Source organism: Oryctolagus cuniculus, chromosome 13 (genome assembly GCF_051225735.1).
Source record: "Oryctolagus cuniculus isolate XC-2025 breed Fujian yellow rabbit chromosome 13, ASM5122573v1, whole genome shotgun sequence".
Classification (NCBI taxonomy): Eukaryota; Metazoa; Chordata; class Mammalia; order Lagomorpha; family Leporidae; genus Oryctolagus; species Oryctolagus cuniculus.
In genome coordinates, this window is record NC_142879.1 from 79,164,946 (window position 1) to 79,172,370 (window position 7,425).

Sequence of the window (7,425 nt, forward strand, 5' to 3'; positions counted from 1 at the left end):
TCCTTGACAATCTGAATAGAATGGAATTTCCTAGTGTGTACCCTAAATCCTATTTTAGTAGTAGTAAGTTTTTTTTCAACTTTTATTTAATAAATATAAATATAAATTTCCAAAGTACAACTTTTGAATTATAGTGGCTTTTTCCCCATAACCTCCCTCCCACCTGCAACTGTAACATCTCCCACTCCCTCTCCCATCCCATTATTCATCACGATTCATTTTCATTTATCTTTATATACAGAAGATCAACTTAGTATATACTAAGTAAAGATTTCAACAGACTGAACCCACACAGACACACAAAGTATAGAGTACTGTTTGAGTAGTATATTTATCATTAGTTCACATAGCTTTTGACTCAGCAGTTAAGACATCGCCTGGGATGCCCACATCTCATATTGAGGACCTGATTCTAGTCCAGGCTTTTCCATTTCTTTTTTTTTTAACTTTTATTTAATGAACAGGCTTTTCCATTTCTAATCCAGCTTCCTGCTTATGTGAACCAAGAGGGATAGCAGATCATGGCTCAAGTACTTGAGTCCAAGACACCTATGTGGAAGACCCATATTAACTTCCAGACTCCTGGTTCATCCTGACCAACCTCTGACTGTTGCAGTCATTCAAGTTATGAAATAGCATGTAGAAGATCCCTCTCTCTCTCTCTCTCTCTCTCTAGATCTCTGTGTATATGCCACTTTTTTTCTGTCTGCTTTTAATAAAATTGAAACAAATTAAATAAATAATAAAAATGTCTCAGTCAAAGCCAAATTCCTCACTTGGTATCTCTCATAATGCAGTTTAGAGAATTGTAATATAATCCATAATATCCATAATTTTCCCAGCCTTTTCTACATTTCAACCTGCTGTTCCCTAAAGTATGTTATTTTTATGTCTTTGGTGGGCTTCTGATAATTTCCGTGCCTTAAATGTGAACTTCCATAACTAGGTGTCTTGCACAGATTGGGTAATAGAACACTAATCTTTTATACTTGAAAATGACAGCCTTACATGCTCTCGTTAGTCACAAATCTAGGATGTGCTGTACTGTTGTTTGTGAGCTTTTCAGAGATTTTTAAAATATGTGAGCATCATCTTCCCTGGTGAAGAGTGGAGTCCCCTGAATATCTACTCTGGAGCTTTCTTCCTGAACTGGACATTAGATATCTTTTTCTTCCAAGAGATGGTGGTCCCCATTAAGTATCATGACCTTTAAGGTGCTCAAAAGGATTATTATATGTAACTTTCTCATTTAAATTTGGTCTAATATTTTTAGATGGAATTGAAAAAAATGTGTAAGTCAATCAACATATTAACTAAGTTTTTCAACACAGGTATAAAGGAATTAAAACAGCAAAATATTGCATATTTCCAACTTGCCTTTGGAGATTTGATGGGAATTTTTTTTTTCAAATTCACATCTCTGAAACACTTCATACTTGGCTTACTAGCCTATGAATATTAAAATCTAGATTATGTACTACTCTAATGAAATAGATTAGGAAGCTGAAAAGTTAACTGGTGCCTCCTAAGTTTCTTGCTGGGCATCAATTTCCTCATCTTTCACAAATGGTAGGCAGAACGTGATTTCCAGTGTCACTGGTTTATCAACTATTGGGTTTTCTTCATTCTTATTCAAAATAATAATTATTGGACATTAACCTTTTGGTTTCACATTCTCAAACTGGCAAAAATCATATATTTGGTTATCAGAACTCTTAGATGATTGTATCACCTGAACCTGAGGTGCCTTAGATACTCTATTGATTTTGATGGGGTTTGGAGCCTCCCATTGCTTATTAAGACTATTTTAATTGTTTTGGTTATTTGCTATTCCTGTTTTTGTAAAATCCTTCTGGACATTTTAATTAAAAACCAAATATTTATTTTCTTTATAAGCAGGTTGTATAAAAATTGACTTATTTTCAGAAGCATGGCTTCATTAAAGACTTAGGTTTCAAGAGAAACTCAAACAACCCATTGGTATTATTTCGAACTAGTAAACTATCTGGGAAATAAAATAATTCAAAAATACTTTATTGACATGAATTTTGCTTGTGAACACTAACACATCACTTCAAATAAGGTCATGTATGAATGAACTCAAAAATGTGTTTAATCAGTGTTGCATTAGAGATTTATAGTTCTTTATTTTCTGGGATCTCTGATCTTACTGAATTCTTTGCTCCCTTATACACTTATTCTATTTCTACAGCTTCATTGCAGGTTAGTGCTTATTGAATTATCATGTTTCCAATAAGCACAGGTTGAATTAATGTTTTTTGTTAATAATCATCTTAGTTAATTTACTACATATTGCTTTCATTTGACTTTTAATTATTACTTTTCAATATCAAATTAAATACTGGCTTTTTGGTTATTACTTTTTAGGTAATTATTACTTTAACCTTATAACACTTGGGGTTACAAATAAAACAATATGCACAGTTCAACAAAAGCATCCAACTTCTTTTCTATTTTCTTATCCACAACGAAATTCTACCAATCTGTTCCTATGTGATAGATATTTAAATCCTTATATATCTTGGCTTAACCTGGTTTGTGTGTCTGGAGCATTACAACATGCTCTATCTCTCTTGAGCTCACAATTTTTGGTTAGCCTTTGGATTAAATCCTTGTATTAATGGTTTTCTATGTGTTCTACCTACACATGGTATAATATGTGTAAATATCTATTGAAATGGCATACACAGAGATCAGAAGTATTTTGCTAAACACACAAGCCTCACAGTTCAGTGTTTTACCATGACTATCTTCTCCTACCTACAGGATAACATCAGTGTACTGAAGAAGGAAGAACCAGGAGATGTGAGAGAAGTCTTTGACTCTCAGTGGACAGCATCTACAGCTTACCTTGTTCTGGATGTCTTGGTACAAGATGTCAAAAAAAAGAAAATTAAAGGTTTGGGCTTGACACAAAGCTTAAGAAGCCAATTGGGACACCCAATCCCATAACAGAATGCCTGAGTTCATGTGCCAATCCACCCCCTAGTCCAGCTTCCTACTGCTATGCACTCTGATAGGCCACAAGTGATGGTTCAATTGGTTGATTCCTTGAAACACATATGGGAGACTAGGAGTTCCGAGCTCCAGGCTTTTTTCCTGACCCTGCTCTAGATGTTGTGCACATTCAGGAGATGAAACTAGATGAGTAATCTGCTCCCCTCTTTGAAATAAATTAAGAATTTTTGAAAGAAAATTAAACTGTGGAGCATTGATTTTAGGAAATTCAAAATGCAGTTGAGGGTCTCTTGCTAAAAATGACATCAGGCAAGTCTGCAGGTGAAGTTTAGAATTGAGCTTTTTTGTATATATCCACCTGAGTACATAAAGATGTGAACACGACTTTGCTTCTGTATCCCTAAAAAAAATCACTAGCTCCTACAATATTATGTGTAAACACTGCTTGTTTCCTGAATCTGTATTCAATCCCCTTTTTAGAAGACAGCTTGATCCTTCTGCATCAATCTTTTTAAAAAAAAATGTTTATTTATTTATTTGAAAGAGTTACACATAAAGAGAATGAGAGGCAGGAGAGATGAAAGAGCGAGAGAGAGAGAGGTTTTCCATCTGCTGGTCCACTCCTCAATTGGCCACAATGGCCATAGCTGAGCCAGTCAGAAGCAAGAGCCGGGGGCTTCTTCTGGGTCTCCCACATGGGTTCAGGGGCCCAAGGACTTGGGCCATCTTCTACTGCTTTCCCAGACCATAGCAGAGAGCTAGATTGGAAGTGGAGCAACAGGGACTCAAACCAGTGCCCATATGGGATTCCCACATTGCAGGTGGCAGCTTTACCCGGAACTCCATAGCACCTGCCCGTTGCATCAATCTTAATTGTGGGACAGTAATTGTCTTAATTTTCACTTGTTGAACATTATGGTTAGTGTTGCATTAAGTCTGTTAAAATAAAGTAAATTGGAATTATGTTATTTCAGAGCCAGTGCTGTGGCAGAGTATGTTGAGCCTCTGCCTATGGCTCTGGCATCCCATATGGGTGATGGTTTGTGCCATGGCTGCCCCTCTTGTAATACAGCTTATGACCAACTTCTTGGGCCCCTGCACCCACCTGGGAGACCCAGAAGCAGTTCCTGGTTGGGGATGATGCTGTGGCATAGCGGATAAAGCCACTACCTGCAGCACCAGCATCCCATATGGGAGCCGGTCCTAGTCCTCACTGCACCCCTTCCAATCCAGCTCTCTGCTATGGCCTTGGAAATCAGTAGAAGAAAGCCAAGGTCCTTGGACCCCTGCACCCCCGTGGAAGACCCGAAAGATGCTCCTGACTACTGGCTTCGGATCAGCGCAGCTCCGACTGTTGCAGCCATCTAGCTAGTGAATCAGAACCTGGAAGACCTCTCTCTGCCTCTCCTTCTCTCTGTGTGTAACTCTGCCCTCAAATAAATGAATAAATCTTTAAACAAAAAAAAAAAGGAAGAAGAAGAAGCTCCTGGCTCCTAGCTCCTGGCTCCTGGCTTCTGATAGGCCCAGTTCCAGCTGTTGTGGTCATTTGAAGAGTGAACCAGCAAATGGAAGACCTCTCTCTCTGTCTTTCCTTCTCTCTATCTTGTAATTGCCTCTCAAATAAATAAATAAATCTTTTTAAAAAAATTATATGTAGGAGATAAGATGGAGGAATAGGAAGGGAGCACACTGATAGTCCGGGGAGAGACAGTTTAATAAAAGTGGAGATACTGCAGGTTCAAGGAAGAGTAGGGGAAGAAACAGCAGAAGAAACTCTTCCGGAAAGAGTGATTCACAGTGGACCTGCGTGGAGAGCGTGGGAGCCCACAGTTCAGGACACCAGTGGCAGACTCAACACACCAGCGCTGGAACGCAAGGTGAGCCGAACCTCAATAGCCCGAGACACCGGCAGGAAAGCGGAAAGAGGAGACTAGAGGGAACGACCCTGGGGAGAAGTTCACCAGGCTAACTAGAAGAGAGAGAGAGAGAGAGAGAGAGAGAGAGAAAGTGACTGCTACGGACACGGGTTTCCCTCTCTCCGCTCACCTCTCAAGGGCGAGCAAGACAAAGAGCAGGCGCCATCTTGGACATACGTCATAAGCAGAGCGACCTCAGGTCTGCACCAGCCCTGAGCCTAGCAGAAAAATCTGACTCTGGGCGGGGCAAATTAACAGGAGATTAGGACCTAGTAAATTTGTGGTGCTACTGAACTGAGACTGTGAAAAAAGAGACGATGGGGGAGAGAACTCACAGAATTCACGTGAGTACTCTCCAGAGACACTACAATTCCGTAACTTTGGCAATCCAGTGGGAGACTGAAGGAGAATTTGAGCCCACTCTGAGGGCAGAACAGATTCCCTGTGTGGTCCTTGGGAAAGAGCTTCTGATCTCTGATACTGTGGGTATATCATTTGCCTGATAAACTACCTCCAACTTCGTTCAGCTGTGCGGAATTACTTCCCTTTTGAATCAAAAGAAAGAAAGAAAGAGAGAGAGATCAACCACACCTAACCTGGGAGTGTCACCTTTGGCACACCAAACAGAGCTCTCAGGCCACACCCATCTCAAGCCTCCAAGGCTCCATCAAAAACAGAGAGTCCACTTAATCTAGAGTCATAGTATAACAAGAAAAAGCACCACAGTGAAGAAACCAAATATCTCCAATATGCCAAATAACAAATGCAAAAACCAAGATAATAAAACAAGGAAGTCACTATGAAGCCCCCAAATGAAAAAGACACCCCAATTCAAGATTATGAAGATGATGAGATAGAAGAAATGCAAGAAGCAGATCTCATAAAATTGATAAGAACATTAAGAAGTTCTCAAAAACAAATTCTTGAACTACAGAAATCCTTAATGGACAAGATAGAAAATCTCTCTCATGAAAATGAAATATTAAGGAGGAATCAAAATGAAATGAAACAACTACTACAACAGGAAACTGTGATAGTGATGAGAAATTGTAATGAAGTGAAGAATTCAATAGATCAAATGAAAAACACATTAGAGAGCCTTACAAACAGAATGGGTGAAGCAGAAGAGAGAATATCAGATTTACAAGACAGAGCACAGGAAAATATACAATCAAACCAAAGAAAAGAAGAGGAAATTAGAAATCTAAAAAATATTGGGAATCTTCAGGATACTATTAAAAAACCCAACATTAGGGTTCTAGGAGTTCCTGAAGGCATGGAGAAGGAGAAAGGATTAGAAGGCCTTTTTAGTGAGATATTAGCAGAAAATTTCCCAGGTTTGGAGAAGGACAGAGAAATCCTAGTACAGAAAGCTCACAGAACCCCTAATAAACACGACCAAAAGAGATCCTCACCACGACACGTTGTAATTAAGCTCTCCACAGTGAAACATAAAGAAAAGATCCTAAAATGTGCAAGAAAGAAACGTCAGATTACTCTCAAAGGATCTCCAATCAGACTCACAGCAGACTTCTCATCAGAAACCCTACAAGCTAGGAGGGAATGGCGAGATATAGCCCAGGTACTAAGAGAAAACAACTGCCAGCCCAGAATATTATTTCCTGCAAAGCTATCATTTGTGAATGAAGGTGAAATAATGACTTTTCATAGAAAACAGAAATTGAAAGAATTTGTCGCCACTCTTCCAGCCCTGCAAAAGATGCTTAAAGATGTGTTACACACAGAAACACAGAAACACGGTCATCAATATGAAAGAAGGTAAAGGAAGGAAACCTCACAGCAAAAGATCACAGGGAGTTCAAAGCATATATTAGAACTTATCTTTGGCAAATGGCAGGGCAAAGTTACCACTTTGCACATTGAACATTAATGGCCTGAAATGTCCAGTTAAAAGACACCGATTGGCTGATTGGGTTGAGGAACAAAACCCATTTATTTGCTGCTTATGAGAAACACATCTGTCCAACAAAGATCCATACAGACTGAAAGTGAAAGGCTGGAAAACTATATAACATGCCAACAGAAATGAAAAAAGAGCGGGCGTAGCCATCTTAATATCAGACAACATAAACTTTACCACAAAAACTGTTAAGAGAGACAAAGAGGGACACTATATAATGATTATGGGATCAATTCAACAGGAAGATATAACAATTATCAATGTATATGCACCTAACTACAGGGCACCGGTTTATCTAAAAGATTTGTTAACGGACTTAAAGGGAGACTTAGACTCCAATACAATAGTACTGGGGGACTTCAATACTCCACTTTCAGAAATAGATCAACAGGACAGAAGATCAACAAGGATACAGTAGATTTAAATGACACTATAGCCCAAATGGATCTAACAGATATATACAGAACTTTCAATCCTACAGCTAAAGATTTTACATTCTTCTCAGTAGTACATGGAACCTTCTCTAGGATTGACCACATACTAGGCCATAAAGCAAGTCTCAGCAAATTCAAAAGAATTAGAATCATACCATGCAGTTTCTCAGACCAT